This window comes from Callorhinus ursinus, unplaced genomic scaffold (assembly GCF_003265705.2).
Source record: "Callorhinus ursinus isolate GAN/ISIS: 27379988/994484 unplaced genomic scaffold, GSC_fseal_2.0 scaffold5, whole genome shotgun sequence".
Classification (NCBI taxonomy): domain Eukaryota; kingdom Metazoa; phylum Chordata; class Mammalia; order Carnivora; family Otariidae; genus Callorhinus; species Callorhinus ursinus.
In genome coordinates, this window is record NW_027397067.1 from 31,453,745 (window position 1) to 31,471,119 (window position 17,375).

Below are 17,375 nucleotides of genomic sequence, written 5' to 3' on the forward strand. Positions count from 1 at the left end.
CACTCTTACTTTTAAATAAAGCAGGAATCTCAATAGTGTAGAGCAAAGTGTTTAGATTTACAACTTTGAAATATAAATCTGAAAGACTACTCCCATCATGTCAGCCTGATATTTGGAACCATATGATATGAACAATACTCAGTATTTAATAATTGAATAAATGAATGATTGCATAAAGTGAAGTTTGGGTAGAGCAATACACTTTACATTCAGTGTGGGTGAATTGGAATAAACATTTTTTTCTCCTTATATTTAGGATATTAGAAAGAAAACTCAGGGGAGAATAAAAAAAGATGGAGTAATAGATCTCAATCGTGTTTGCCTATTAGAATTACCTAGAGAAGATGTATATGGACTAGTACTTGGGATTCACCCATGAGGAAGCATGATCTCTGAGGGTGGGGTCCCAAGTGTGATATTGTTTTAAAATTATTTGGGTGATTTTAATATTTTGGCATTGTTAATAACTCCTGTTTCAGAAAAACAAAGTATATGAGTATGATTATAAATTAAATATTTTGGGAAAAATTACTCAGCAGTATCTGTTTCTTTAAAGAATTTATTTTTTCAATAAGGATGAATGTCTTAAAAGAAGCACTGTCTCCTAGATGCTATCACTGCTCTCACACAGCGATAGCTGAAGAGATGAAAATGTTGCTTTCTTGCCACAACTCATATATAAAAAAGTAAGGTTAGACAATTATATGTTCCAAAAGACAATGTTCTAATGTCCCAAGTCATTGTAAAAACGTTCCCCTCTGTGGTTCTTGACTGCAATAGAATTCTTTTCTTTGTCTCACATTAATTCACCTTCCTAATAGATTTCAAATGTTTTCCAAACATTTTTTTTCACATGATATATATTGTAAACCCATTTTCTCTCCATTTCAACTAGGAAATTTATAATCTGACTCTGTTACTAGGGAATGTAATTTCTGGGAACCACGCCACAGAAAATGAAACAGTATCATTTAATCTTGCCTGTGTGATTGACTAAAAACTGTGTCTTTAAATTTATCTTCTTAAAATTAACGAAGTACAAGATTTTGAGAGATAGTTTGAGAGAAGTCAAGGAGACTTCTTGTTTGTGCTCTTTTTTTACTTTGATAATTTAGGGAAGAAAACACAATTTCGTATTTTAAATCCTCAGCTACTGTTGAATCATTTCTGAGTTAATTAACACTGTAATAATATTATTTTAGCTTCTTAGTTGTATAATGCAGTATTTGAGGGGCTTGGTTTTTAACTAATATTTTCAGGAAGTTACCATTTGTGGAAGGAATGGAAAGTCTGGCAAGGTGATTCTGGGTATCTAGATAATTACATTTTACTTTTCCAAGATAAAGAGATTAGTTTGATTTTTTAAAATCTTAGGAAGATTTTGGAGCACCTGGGTAGCACAGTTGGTTAAGAGTCCACCTCTTGGTTTCAGTTCAGGTCATGGATCTCAGGGTCATGAAATCAACCCCCCTGTCCAAACCCCTGTGGAGCCCCGTGTGGAGTCCTGTGTGGAGCCCCACATGAGGCTCTGCTCTTAGCTTAGAGCCTGCCTCAGATTCTCTTTCCCCTCCCTCTGCCCCCCCTCTTATACTCTCTCTCTCAAATAAATAAATAAATCTTAAAAAAAAATAAAATAAAATAGGGATGCCTGGGTGGCTCAGTTGGTTAAGCATCGGCCTTTGGCTTAGGTCCTGGTCCCTAGGTCCTGGAATGGAGCCCTGAGTCTGGCTCCCTGCTCCCTGCTCAGCGGAGAGTCTGCTTCTCCCCCTCCCTCTGCCCCTCCCCCCCATGCTCTCTCTCTCTCTCTCTCTCTCACTCAAATGAATAAATAAAAAATCTTTTGAAAAAATAATAAAATTAAATCTTGGAAGACTTTAACCGTAATGATGTTAACTAAGGCCAATTATTCTGTCACTCTCAGAAAAAGCAAGTTCCTAGAGAATTAATTTAATTACACTTTCGAAGTATGAAAGTCTTTACTTTCTCCTCCTTCTCCTCCTTCTGCTTCTCCTCTTCTTCCTCCTCCTCCTAATCATCATCATTGTTATTTTTTCCTAAGAGTCACTATGATTAACAAGGAACTTTAGGGGCAGGAATATTTTGTTCAGCTAGGTATTTTAGGTGACGTCTAGGAAGGGTGAAATAAGGAAACACTGAGCAGAATCTTTACAACTGTGTAGTAGTTATAGATTTCATAGGCAGGGTAATAAAAAGCACCAAACAGAAATTGTAAGTTGGACTTCATTAAAATGAAAAATATTTCTTTTTCAATAGATATCATTAAGAATTCTTAAATCATTAAGAAAGTAGAAAACTTAGTCTCAGGTTTAGAGAAAATATTTACAGTACCTATCTCTGAAAAATCTTCAACCCAGAATATATGAAGACTCAAGAAGACAAAATAGATTTTAAATCAAAAACAGTTACAAGAGACAAAGAAGTTCATTATATATTCATAAAAGTTTCAATTCAGCAGAAAGATATAATAATTACAAACATTTAAGTATTTGGGTCTGTAATGATGTAGCATCTAATAACCATCAAAATATATGAACCCAAAACTGACAGAATTGAAGGGAAAAATAGCCAGTTCTACAATAGTAGTTGGGAGACTTTAAAACCTCAGTCTCAAGAGTGGGTACAACAGCCACACAGAAGATAAGGAAATACAGGCCTGAAACCAACTAGATCTAACAGATGTATACAGAATACTGTACCCAACAACAAAATATGCTTTCTTCTGCAGTGCACATGGAACATTTTCTAGGATAGACTATATATTAGATCACAAATTAAGTCTTAATAGATACACAAAGATAAATATTATGCAAAACTCTTAAAGGGCTCTTGCATTCTTGATTCAGAGGACAACCATTATTTAAACATGAGTTCACTTCTCTTCTACCACATGAAAATGTACTTTCTAGAGAAAAGATGTACATACAACCACATACCAAAATGCACTCACCTTCACAAACACATGTTATTCTTAGGGGGAAAAAATTGCTAGATTAGGATTTAATTTTATCAAAGTTATTTTTTTTCTTACAAGTTCATCATATCTGAAAGGATTAACTTCCTTTGTGAAATTTCAGGAGGAACAAAAATTATAATTTGATAGAGAAGGTAACAAGTATATAAACAATTTATTATATAAACTCAATAATAAAACTGATTTTACTCTAAGTCTCTACACAGCAGAACAAAGAAATATGATTATAATGATAAAAATATTGTTGAGAACATATTTACCATGTGCTGGATTCTGAGCAGTTTTATGTAATAATCCCATCCTTTTAAGAAACAAATGAAATGGATAATAACATTATCTCCATTTTACAGATGGAGAATCTGAAACACCAATTGGTCAAATAGCTTTACTTAAATTCAGATAGTGAGTGTTGGGAGGTGGGATTTGATATATGTGTTTTAACATTTTAAATGTGAGGATTTTGATAATTATGTTCCTGCAACAGTACTCATTTCCTTAACTTAAGATCAGAGTATTTGGGTCTGTATGATACCGAGTCTGTGATATTTGTTGAGTCATATGTTCTAGTCAACTATGTACTGAGTTTTTATAAATATTCCATATGCTCATAAGATATCTACTGTATCATTATATATTATATGTTTTAAAGCAAAATATATATGTATAAATCAGAAAAAAACTATATATTTAAATAGTCTGTATTCTTGCATCTTTTGAGTGATCAAATTATAATTATAAAAGATATGCTAACATCTAGTAAGATTACAGATTTTTGGATTTCTTTTTGAATTTGCCAATTTTTTCTTTATATGCTTTGCTATCAGGTATGTAAAAATTAAAAATTTTTAATTTTATAAAAATATAACTTTTATATTTTAATTTTATAAAAATATACCTTTAATTATTATGTATTGACCTTTATCTTAAAAATATTTTTTACATTTTCCCCTTGCTGTCGTTACTATATTGCATTTTTCTTGGCTTATTGAGACTGTTTAAAATTCTGTTTTTTTCTTTTGCTGGATTAGAAATTTTTTTGTTCTGGGGCGCCTGGGTGGCTCAGTCGGCTAAGGGTCTGCCTTCGGCTCAGGTCATGATCTCAGGATCCTGGGATAGAGCCCACATGGTGCTCTCCGCTCAGCGGGGAGTCTGCTTCCCCCTCTCACTCTCCCTCTGTGCTCTCTCGCACTCTCTCTCAAATAAATAAATAAAAATCTTTAAAAAAAGAATTTTTTTGTTCTTAAAATGTGATATATATTTTCTGTATTCCTCTTACTCCAAAGCACCACACCATGTATTATCCACATCTATATCTGTATCTGCTTACTTCAGAGTAATATGTAATTCTCACAACTCCTTAGCTTTGGTTATTCTCTGCTATCTTCAGGGTATTTGAATACCATATTTTAAAGATAACCTGTGTTTTATTTCTCTAAATTAGACCCCCTATTACCATTTTCTGCCATCAGTGTTACTATAGATATGTGCACCTGTTTACAATTTTTTAACACTATACGTCTGTTAGCTCAGGATTATTTCCTTTTTCTTAAAGTACCTTCCTTAAAAGTTCTTTCTTGAGGATTATTAGAGATAAATTCCTATCTGGAAATGTTTCCTTTTATGATCTTTGTTTCTTTGTGTAATCATTTCGCTATTTTTTTTTTTTTGTACTCTTTGTTGTTTTGAATTGCTACGTCTTGTGTGTCAGGGCTCTATATGTAGAAATCATGTGAGGCTTGTGTTAGGAGAGCATTCTTCCAGAGGATCTTTGCTTTTTCTTCTTCAACATGTTTTTTAGCACCAACCATTCAGGATCCCTCTTATAATTCAATATCCTTGTTCTGGGTTTTTGAGATTATGCAGGTGAAGTTTAGTCCAAATTCAGTACCATAAGGAAATATTTTTTCTTTGTATTGTGGAAAGGAAATTCAGTGAATCTGAAGACCCTTAAGGATATCAACTTCGTAGGAAGGTCTCTGGAAACACCTAACTATCCAGATCTGCTACCCAGTGCCTCAACCCCAACTCTAGCTTCTCCTTTTCTTTACTACTTTGGCTTTTGGTCCTTAGGCATTTCCTTTACTTTTTGTAGTCTCAGTTCTATATTTAAATGTTCTATATTTTGTTGAATTTTACATGGTATTTTTTTGTTTTTGTTTTTTGGTCAGAGAGAGTGAGAGAAAGCGAGAGAGAGCACAAGCGGTGGGGGGAGTGGCAGGCAGAGAGAGAAGCAGGCTTCCTGCTGAGCAGGGAAGCCCGATGTCAGACTTGATCCCAGGACCCTGGGATCACAATCTAAGCTGAAGGCAGATGCACAACCGACTGAGGGAACCAGGCTTCCCTCACATGGTTTTTAATTGTTGTTGTTGATGGATATTATATCTGCTTTGCCATTTTCATTGGAATGTAGCAATACATTCATTTATTCTTTTAGCAAGACTCTGACAATATGATAGATTTGCTTATAAAGTATACTATTTACAGAAAACAGGACCCACATCTCCAAAGGTTTAATATTTAGTATATCATGATCACATACCTGACATTTTAGAAATTGATTTCAAATATTTTATTTTGTGTTCATTTTACATGCCCAAATCCATATTTGCTTCAGGAAGTATGGTGACTTCACATCATACTGAACATTTTGAGGATAGTCAACTAAGAAATGTCTGATTGGTTTGCTCCTTGTTTCTCACTGTTCTCTCAGGAGTCAATAGTATCACTACTTGATTCAACAAAAATTCATTGAAAACTTATTTTAGCACCAATACTAAGCTCTACACATGTAAAGACTCTTTTATTCAAAGTAAATTAATATTTAGAGCAGTAAGTAGGGAATAAGACAAAAGTATTTATAAATGCTGTGAGAATACAAACTTGTAAGTTATAAGTGCTGTGAGAATACAAAGGAGGAACTCCTTAACTGCAACTGCAAAGGCAAAAAAATAAAAAAATCCCATTGAGATGTCTTAGCTGAATTTTGAATAAGTCAACATGAACCCTTCATGAGATCATAAGGAGTGGGGAGAGCTGTTAGGAGATAAAAGGGTATGTTAGGTAAGGGTGAAATCTTAGAGATTGTATGCAGCTTTAAGACACTGAGCTATACCTCACAGGCAATTCGGAACAATTATTGGACTCAAGCAGGGAAATACATAGCTATATTTGCATTTCAAAAAACATATGAAAGATTAGTTGAACAATGATGAGATTGGTGTCAGATGGGATTTGTAGTAGCCCCTGTGATATAAAGAGGGTCTGAAATTCTCAAAATTTTGAAAATATTTGTTTTGTGAAGTTCTTGAATCTAGGACAAGAGACAATGGGGTTACTGTAACATAAATTTTGAGTCTTTTAATCATTGTCATTATCACTAATGTTCTTAAGAATATTAAATATAACCAATCTGTGTCAGTGCCTTTCCCCCATGAAAGGAAGTCTCCATATTCTAAGGAATATGTATCTCCATATTAAATAGGTTTAAATTTATCTAAATCTATGCTTAAATCTATCTAAATCTAGAAATGTATGGGGAACTTTATTTCTTGATATGACATTTTACCATGGACCCTCAAAATAGAGATTGTTTCACTTGAGTCAAGATATTGTGTTTCCAAGAGTCCTTATATCATTAGTTAGTAGACCTTGAAAAGTTGTATTTAAATATGTTTGTCCTCCTGAGAGGTGCCCTGTAGGCCCAGCATGCATGGCCAGTTCTTTGTGGAAGGTGTGAACAGAGCTTGAAAGCATACAGGGGCCTTTGCACACATGCCCACAGAATCCTTCGTGGGATGGGTTGAATCTACAGTGAGAAGAGGATGGAGATAGTGCCTCTACCATTAGGCATGGAATTTGAACCTTGAGGTCAGTCTGAAGTTATTTTAATGATATGGGAATAAAGAACGTATTCAGTTGAGCAGTTCGATAGTTTGATTTATAACTTCAGTGGTGCATGGGCTTTTTAAAAAAATCTCTTACCCTGCGTCCCAGAATGTTAGAGGCAGACTGATGGGGGATGGATTATTAAGGATGCACTTTTCTTACTTTACAGTTTGTTCATGTGTACTTTAATTGTAATCACCTCCAAGCCAGAGAGTAAAATTAGATTAATGAAATCAGGACAAACTTCTGGAATCAGAAAACTGGCACTGGAGGAGGCCTTAGATTCTTTGCCCTTAATCTTAAACATGAGGTAACTAAGATTATGAGCTTTGTTCCAGATCACCCAGAAAGGTAGTGGCAAAGCCAAAATAAAAGCCTAGGTATGTAGACAGCTTTATAATTGTCTTTGCCTTTTATCTCTTATTAATTAATGTATTAATTTTCTATTTCTCTTAGCAGACTTCTCAGTGCAAATAACTTTTTAGTTCTTATCAAAAGTTCAAAAAATCAAAATCATGTGCGTGCATGTTGTAAAGTCAAGACACAATGACTTTTAATGAAGTTACATTTTTGATTTTGTAAACAATGTTATTTCTACTAAATCTGTGACTAACATTTTTAAGGACTTTAAATGGTATTAAGCAGATGTTCCATTAATATTTATAGAAAGCATACTATAAAATTGCGATTATGATTTTTTCATTCAGATGTTTACATAAATATTGGAAATACCAAGAGAACATGAACATGTAAAAAAGTAAAACTTTATATTTTATTTGGTGAATAATGCACATTTTACAAACATTGGAAAACTAATATAAAGCAACAAAAAATTTATTAAATTAATTAAATCTGTGCCAATGTGTTATACTTGTTTTAAAATTGTTTGAATAATGACATTGCTCCAAAATGAATAATCTTCTTCAGGAGACATATCTTGCAATTCTAATATCCAGATGAAATTATTACTGTGACTGTCTTAACATTATGTAATTCTACTTTGGATATCATATCACATATATTTGAAATTATGGACTAAAAATTATTGCCCAGAAACATAGCTTATTTTCCATGCAAGTGTCATCCAACTACTTAGCCATATCTGATTGCCCTATTCAATTAATTTAAACTTAATGTCCACTCACATTCATCATTTATCAGACACTCATTTGAATTACAATGAATAAGGGAGCATTGGCATTCATTCTGGAAAATCTGTCTGCTCAATGAAGGGCAAGAAGTCATGGCTATAGAAAGGATGCTTAAAAATGCATCATCATAAAAATGAAGAATATTTAGAGCAGTAAGTAGGGAATAAGACAAAAGTGTCTTATTTTCAGAAATTGTTACTCACATTAAGTATTAGAGTATAATATAAAGCTTTACCATCTGGATGACCCCACCTATTTTCTTTCAGTACATGTTACCCAAAAGTTACAAAGATGATCAACCTATAACCTTGATATCTTTTTATATGTGATCTCCTTTAATTCTCTGAGGAAGACAAATAGGCAAGAAAAAAATAAAAGAAGAAATGGTAAAGCAAGTATTCCCAGATTCAAGGAATTAAATATGCTATTAAAGGAATTATATTCTATTTATATCTATTTATTCTTCTATTGAGTTCGTTTATTCTCCATTAATTGCCACAGATCATCAACATAACTAAAAACTGATTTAATTCAATTTACTTTAGTTAACAAAAGCTAAGATTTTTCTCAGTAATATTGGTATGTTCTAAATACTCTGTGCTTGTTTTTATTGGAGGACAGAAGCAGCAATCGGGCAAAATCTTTGAAAATTTGGGCAAAATTTTTGAAAAGATTTCTGCTACCATACATTGGATAAATGACTCATGGTCATTTAAATATAGGTAGAAAAGATAAAAGCCAATCAATCACTACTAACTCCAATTGGCAGTAACTATACTAGCTTGATAAAGGCCTGCAAATCGAATCAATCTTTAAACTATTGGTTTGTGGGGGCCCCTGGGTGGCTCAGATGGTTAAGTGTCTGCCTTCAGCTCAGGTCATGATCTCAAGGTCCTGGAAAAGAGCCCCATATCCAGCCCTGCATCCAGCCGGGCATCAGGCTCCCTGCTCCCTGCTCGACGGGGAGCCTGCTTCTCCATCTCCTTCCACTGTTCCCCTGCTTGTGCTCTCTCACTCTGTCAAATAAATAAATAAAATCTTAGAAAAAAATAAACTATTGGTTTGTGAGCTAAATAGGTGAATACGTAGATTCAAATAACAGGTAGAGTGACTTTGGGACCCAGGTTTATCTGATTATGGGAAAAGCCTGACTGATTCCATTGATTAGGCAGTAGAGATTGTGATTCTCTTTCTTGCTGTGCTTAAAGGCAGGAGGACAAAGACAGAGTCAGCCTGCCACTGAACACATCAACAATGGCTTTCAGAAATCATGAAGCAGAGACATGGTTCATTGAATTTGCTTTTAGGCAAAGAATTTTCTGGAGGTTAACGTAAGATTTATCATAATGTCTTCTCCTCGAAAGTGACCCTACAGCCATGGGATCTATCAGGAACCGTTCTTGTGACTCAGATATGCTTAGATGCATAGCCCAAAAGAAATAGAAATTTGGAGGAAGTGTCACTCTACAGTGTAATATGTGCAGATGTCATCAGAACATTAAAGATAACCACAAGCTCTTTGACATTTCTCCCATCTAGAGATGGATTCTGTTTTTGTTTTTGTTTTTTTTCTCCTTGAATGTGGGCTTCCATATGACTGCATTGAGCAATGCAGTATGGTGGAAATGTAGCTATGACAGGTCCAGGCCTTGCTTTTAAGAAGACTGGAGGCTCCCTTGGCCTTTTGGAGTCCTGGGCTATCATGTAAGAAGTTAGATTTTTCTGTGGAGAAGACAAGTGGAGCAATTCCGAGTTTTCATGAGCAGAGGGCTCCAGCCAAGCCCAGGCTTCTAGCTATCCATGTCATTGCACCAGGGATATGAAAGAGGCTATCCTGGGCAATGAAGACAAGTGGAGCTTCCAGTTGAATATCACTGAGTGACCAGAGTCAATAATACGTGGAATAGAAGAATCACCCATAGGTCTCACTTGCTTAAGTTCTTGGCTCCCTGAATTGTGAGATATTAAAATTGTTGCTTTTCATCACTAAAATTTGGAGCAGTTTGTTACACAGCAGTAGATAACAAGAAGAAATGCTCATTTTGAATTTGATTTTTTTAATGTAATGAATTATATTTATTAGAAAGAATATATGTGCAAATTCTAAGACTAAAGACTAAGAAATATATATATACACACACATATATATATACTTTTAAATTTTGGAACAGACAAGAATGACCAGGCAGACTAAAGGTAGGAACCAAAAGAACAAACATTTAAATGTGAAATTAGGAAAAGACCTCAGTATTAACAACAACAACAACAGTCTTACAGCTAGATGTATTAATTATATTGATTGCAACTGACAGGCTAAACACTCTCTCTATGATGTGACAAGATTTTGTTTCTTACAAATGATAGATTACCTTTAATTATATGATAATTGTAACTCATAATGGCCTTTGTTTTGTCCAACTACTTATTTTTAAGTACAGACCATGTAAGACTTTCTAAAGGTCTCAGTTTGAATACTTTAAGGAAATAAAGCATAAAACATAAAGAGCTCAAGTTGTATTCTACCCTAATCTAATACTAATTCATGAAATTAATGATTCATCCCTAGATATCCATGATAGAAATTACTAAAATTTCACCAAGGGGAGAAAATGATCAAAATAGTTTTCATTTTTCACCAAAAACACCAACCTACAGTCAAGAGAGTGCTTACAGCTAAATGTGGCATGTAATTTTTAAAGTTTAGAAATTTGAGAAGTTCAGATAGCTTCCTCAGAAAATACGAAGATACTAAAACTCTATCCAGAAATTGATAAAAATCAAAATACTGAATAGGCAGTGCAAGTTTTTATGTACCATCAAAGATTTTAATTGACTGAGTCTTCATATAAGATATTCATTAGGTGACTATATTTTATTACTTCAAATGAAGGTAGTTACAATTAAACTGAGATAACCTTTCCATTTAGGGATGGCTTGTTCAGACTATTTGCGATTATTACTGAAGCGGTCACCTTTATTCATGTGCTAAATGAAAGGTGCTCGTATTTTGTCCCTGCCACTATTTCATGGTTTTACCTTGAAAATTAGTCATATCAAATTGACCCCTAAAGGTACACACCAATTGTAGAAGGAAAGTTTAATATCTCATGATATTGGTATATTTGGGAGAAAACACAGACATAAATTGGACTTGAAGAATTGTTACGGTAAATTCATTTGAAAACCTTACCCATCAAAACCCAAGAGTTTTGGCCACAAGCTGTGCTGGTAACGGGGATGGAAATATGCTCCAGAAGGAGCAAGAGGACCTGATGCTGTGGTAGTGTTGGCCAAGTACTTATGATCAGCCTGGGCAGCTACCACAGTTACACAAAACTCTGATCTGGGAGTTGAAGGTGAGGGTTAAAACCTGTCTGCTCTGCTTGTCAGTTTGCACACACAGCACAGGTCCTCATCAGTCCAGACAAAGAGATGCCTTTTTCCTTATAGGAGTTTCTCACAGTGGTTGTCTTTTCCTAACTCTTACAAAGATGACATTGTTTTTTCCTATTTGGTATAAGAATTTTTACATTTAATATATAGTGATTCATTTCTCAGAAAGTAATACCAGTAACTTTTAGAAGAAAGAAATTTCCATCACACAATAGACTAGAAAATCTCAAATGCAACTAAGCAGCTATGCTATATAGCTCAGTATGTACCATTAAATTGTTCTGGGCTAGTGTACATTTCAGTTTAACATAGAACTGCATTTTGGGTTTTAGAAAGGCAGCAATAGGGGTGCCTGGGTGGCTCAGTCGTTAAGCATCTGCCTTCGGCTCAGGTCATGATCCCAGGGTCCTGGGATCGAGCCCTGCATCGGGCTCTCTGCTCTGTAGGAAACCTGCTTCTCCCTCTCCCACTCCCCCTGCTTGTGTTCCCTCTCTCGGTGTGTCTCTCTCTGTCAAATAAATAAATAAAATCTTAAAAAAAAAAAGAAAAAAAGAAAGGCAGCAGTAGTTATATTTTGGCTTTTATTCTAGATGCTTAACAGTTAAGGCGACAGTTGAAGCATTTTAAGTAAAGGTAGTTAGAATTAAATGATGATCAACACAATCCCTTGCAACCTACATACACTGTATAATGCTTACATGGAATGAAACCAGTATTCTTAATTGGTGTTTTACAGGCACACGCATGTGCACACACACACACGCAGAAAACTAAAAAAACCCATCAAAAGCAGTCATTCTACATGTATTATGGTAACACATTAAAAATGCAGTTATACCATAGAACTGTAGGAATATGAATAGCACTACTTGATATGTAAGATAAAGGTGATTGGTTCTAACACACAGCTAAGCCTGTGTCAGTCATTCTAATAATGGCTTGTAAAAGCATTGGGTTTCCAGTAGAGAAACTACTCTATGAAAATCAGTAAATCTGTCCAAAGTTTCACATCTGTAAAACCAGGATAAGGCTACAATGATCTTGAAGTGTGAACAAGATATCCAGTCAAAACGGTAAGATTCCAGCCATAATGTAAGATAGAAAGGTCTTCATGCAGCAGATGCTCTTTGGCTCCTAGAAAGCTTCATTTGCATAATATAAAGTTAAGTTGCCCAAGAAGTAAATTGGAGAAGTTCAGTGAAGTTTCCATTGTGCCAAGACTTTTAAAACTCAGAAATGGTTTTTCGTCAGGCTTTTCATAATTCTTAGTGCTATCCATTTAATAATATGTTCAAAGATAAAAGCAGGCATGATTGTAATAGTAACTACAGTCTCAGCTGTTGACAGTATGTTTGCAGTTTGAGAATCCTTCAGCCCAATGACATTCTGCCTGTTGACTTCACAGATGTTATGTTCTGTGAGAAGACCATTTCTGGCTGCAGAACTATCTTTCACTATGGATGTTATCTTTCCATTTTTAAAGATAAAGCCAACATGTCCAGTAGTATCCTTATGTATGGTAACTGTCCGTTCAGAGGGCCTGTCATGAACAGTCATAGTAATTTTCTGTCCAAAAGCCTGTTTGAGCACGTTGTGTGCTCTATCAGCACTCCAACCTGTACAGTTTTCCCCATTGATCTGGTCCCCAGTACTTGGTCCCCAAATCTCAGATTAACCAACGAGGCTGGAGAATTTGCCTGGACCAGCTGAACAAATACACCATTATCTGTTGATTTAAGCCTGAGCCCAATTTTTCCATCTTGATCCTTACACAAAATGATGTCATGAATCCCTTGCTTAATTTCTGCTCTACGAATTCTAACATCATTACCAGTTACAAGAGCCACCATATAGTTCATACTGGAACTATATACTGGAAGGTCTTGCTACCAACTGCCCCTGAACTGATGCTCCAGGGACCAAAGCCATATTTGCACTGATTTCTTCTTCATTTAAACCCAGATCCATGTACTGGGAGAGCTCTGAATACAATTTAGGATAGAGATTTCCATCTTGAGAGATGGGAGATGAGAGATGGGAGCAGAAGATGACATTTTAATGACAGTGGCCCTGGGTATATCTTTCCTAGTTTTTGTGTCCAAACAGACATCTGCATTTTTAGTTTGACCTAGACTGAAGCAGGGATGAGCCGTTTGTAAGGCAGAGACACTTGAAGTCAGGTGATTTAGAATTGGTTCCTTGAAGCTTTGTGTAGGTGGAAAAAGTTTTTTTAGTCAGCAGCTGGGTATTCCTGGATAGAGAAAAGATCAAGCTCTTAGTAGAAAGTGATAAGCAGGAGCTACTTTGAGGCTTGGCAATCAAAATTGGTAAGAGGGTTAGGGCAAGATAGAGCACCATTTCCAGCAGAAATGATGGCAGAAGCATAGTCTGAGGCTAACTAACATATCATGGTTTAGTTCTGAGTTGCTCAGAGACTTGGTGAGACTTGAGTGGGGAAGTTGCTTGTCTTAAATAAGATATTAAAAAGTGGGGGCGCCTGGGTGGCTCAGTTGGTTAAGCGTCTGCCTTCAACTCAGGTCATAATCCTAAGGCCCTGGGATCGAGTCCCGCATTGGGCTCCCTGCTCAGCGGGGAGCCTTCCTCTCCCTCTGCCTCTGCCGCTCCCCCTGCTTGTGCTCTCTCTCTTTCTCTAACAAATAAATAAAATCTTTTTAAAAAAGATATTAAAAAGTGAATAAATATTAAAGCTAGAACAAGAATTTTTGTAGCATTTTTCTTTAATTTCTGCTCTGACACATCTTAAGGGTATGAATTTACTCTCCTCAAATATTAGTACTACTCATAACTGATTATTAAAATGTTAAAAATATTAACCAACATTGGCTTCTAATACTTTCCATTTCCCAAGTACTGTGTTAAGTGCATTATATTTTTAGTCTCATTTAATCCTCATAATATGTGAGGTGAATGACATTTTCTTATTTAGTAATTTAGGAACCTGACTGAGGTTTAGAGAGGCTAAGTCATTGCAGATACACACAGAAGTGACAAGGTGAGATGAACCCAAGACATAGTTTTTAAAAAATTACATCATTGCCCTAAGCTACCTTTTCTCTATGATTAGAAATGCTTTGGTGAAAACAATAAAATATACCAAGCATGAGAAAGCTTCTTCAATGATTCTACACTATATAGACTATAAATATTAGTTAATATTAATGTCTTAATTTGGGTCGTCTTGGAGAGAGTCAAGGATTCAAGTTCACATGACCTACCTGTGTGGTGATCCTGGGAAACAACATGAGAAAGTGATGTGGGAAGGGACAGAAACCAGTTAAAAAGGTGTGTTATCAAGCAGGTTACAATTGTGAACTTCTGAAGCTTGATTCCACTGGAGAACTCTGGAAACTAGTGTAGGAAATATTATGCTATATGGGAGAGATAAAAGGTGCATTATCTGTCATTTCTCACTAGATGTTTGTTGAGGTTATATTCCAGGGGGCATTAATTCTCTAGTAGGTCTAGCCTTTCGTGTAGGGGCAGAGCAGGGCTGGGCAGCCAGAAGAAGCCCTCAGTGCTGCTGGCTGATATTTGGGCCACTTACACTGAAATTGTATTGGCTCAGGTGACATGATGGGACAGCAGTAGCTACTACAATTAATAGTCATCTCTATTTCTTAATTCATACCTGAGGATTTTCCTGATCAATTCTGGCAAATTATAATCTCCTCTGAAGGTCTGTAGCATTTTATTTTTACCATTGTCATAAAAGTTACTAATTACTTACTATCATGATTTGTTAAAACTTGTGTACAAGTTTTCACTCTTTTTTTTAAAGTTATTTTATTTTTTTAAAGGATTTTATTTATTCATTTGAGACACAGAGATACAGAGAGAGAGAAGAGAAAGCATGAGCAGGGAGAGAGGCAGAGGGAGAGGGAGAAGCAGGCTCCCTGCTGAGCCAGGAGCCTGATGTGGGGCTCGATCCCAGGACCCTGGGATCATGACCTGAGCTGAAGGCAGATGCCTAACCATCTGAGCCACCCAGGCGCCCAACAAGTTTTCACTCTTAAAAAACCAAAATGAATGAAGGCAGGTACCACACTACAGACCATGTATATATCATAGACCTGGCTTTGTGTCTTCTTTTTAGGCCCTCAATATGTATAGTTTATCTGCATTTGATCCTCTTTTTCACTAATTTATTTGGAAGTGTAAGCCAAAATTTTGTTTTTGAAACCCTTCATTTATTGTGCTGCATTCTCATAAATCCTTACTTAGATGGCCCTTAAATTGTTTCCCACTCTAACTTCAGTTCTGAGAATCAGACTTGCATTGTAGTTCAACATCTGTCCTTCAGAATTTTGAATCTTATCAGGCAAAAATCAGACTGTTCATTTTATGTGGCCTCTGCTGAATGTTTAACTCCACTCACCACTTTTTTCTACCCTTCTCTCTGCCTCAGGAGGCTGATATGTATGTTCTACATCGAGGGACCTTATTCTCCCACATCTAGTTGAGTTTTGCCTTTGGACAGAATTGCCAGGGATCACATGAGAGAGAAGAGAGAAGTCAGGATATTCCTTCTTTTGGGTCCTACCTTCTGGGTCACCATTGGTTAGCTGAGTCCTGCTCCTCTTCCAAGACCCGGTTCATTTGGCTCTTTCAGTCTCTTAGTTGTAAAAAGTGCTTTCTCCTCTCTTCATTTTAGGCTTTAGTCTGAGCAGAGGCCCATTGTTTCTATCTCAGATATATTAAATTCTAACTAGAGTTTACCGGCTCCTTGGCCACATTTTTATAAGTGGTGGGTAGTCTCAATTAAATTCTCCTCGAATTACCAAATTTGAACATGCCATTTCTTTCCCAAAGAATGTGCCAGACTGATAAGCCAACTAATGAATACTTTTTTCTTCCCTTAATTATGTTACCATCTTGCCAGTCCTGAAAAGGAAATGACCATCTTGAATATCTTTCTTTCTCTGTTTACTTTGGATTACCAATCAATTGCCAAATCATACTTATTCTGAATGTAACTAATTGCCTTATCTTATTTCTCATCCTACTACTTTGTAATATTTAAATTAACAAAATAAGTTCTGTACTGTGTCTGCAAATTCTAGTTTCTAATCTTTCCGGTGTCTGTATTTCTAAATTATACTTTACTTCTAAATTATACTTCTAAATTATAAAGTTGATCATATTTTCTTCAGTGTTTTTTAGTGACTTTTTTATTATAAAAAATAAAATGTATTTCTAAAATAAAATGTTCCCTTTATACATAAAAAAAATCTGTACTTTTCAAATTACTTATACAAAACTCAGTCAGTACTGAAAAATACTAAAATTCAGTATATACCTCAGTTTGTCTTATTTTGTTTTTACTTTCCTACTCATCTCAATCTTCTCCATTTTTAGCTTATTACTCCTATGACTAGGCCATTTTTCTCTTTGTTCTTTTATGATGAATGAGATTTTTATTTAAAAATCTTTACATTAGATCAAAATAATTGAAGAGATAGTTTCACCTAACACTTAAAATCTCTTATATTTACTCATATCTATTCAGTATCCTAGAACAGTAATTCTTTCTTTGAATTGGATATCACAATCAAAATAGGGAGGTTTGTTGTTTTTGTTTATAGTGGCTTAGAATTTCTATTTTAAGTCTTTTTTTTTTACATTTTATTATCAAGTTCATTAATTACAGGGGAAAAAAGATACTACAAAATAATAGGAAAGATGATACACCAAAAATATATAGTAATTAATTTCCCTAGATATATCTAGCAATATAGTTTAGAAATGTATAAAACAAAAACTTACAGAATTACAAACTTTCAGAAAAGGACAAATCCACAACCATGTATAAAGCAAGAACTTAGGTGGGCGGAGCAAGATGGCGGAGGAGTAGGAGACCTAGATTTCGTCTGGTCTCAGGAATTCAGCTGAATAGGGATCAAACCATTCTGAACACCTACGAACTCAACAGGAGA

At 35.2% G+C, this 17,375-nt stretch overlaps 1 long non-coding RNA gene and 1 pseudogene across 3 annotated transcripts in view; one reads left to right on the plus strand and one right to left on the minus strand.

Moving 5' to 3' along the window:
- LOC141372739 (uncharacterized) overlaps positions 1-17,375 on the plus strand; it is a 167,110-nt gene that overhangs the window by 4,472 nt on the left and 145,263 nt on the right. For all 3 annotated transcript variants that reach the window (XR_012378140.1, XR_012378141.1, XR_012378142.1), the window contains exon 2: positions 9,237-9,359. This is a non-coding gene — a long non-coding RNA (uncharacterized lncRNA). The remainder of the gene's footprint in view (positions 1-9,236; positions 9,360-17,375) is intronic.
- Positions 12,652-13,281, minus strand: LOC112822953 (syntenin-1 pseudogene; annotated as a pseudogene).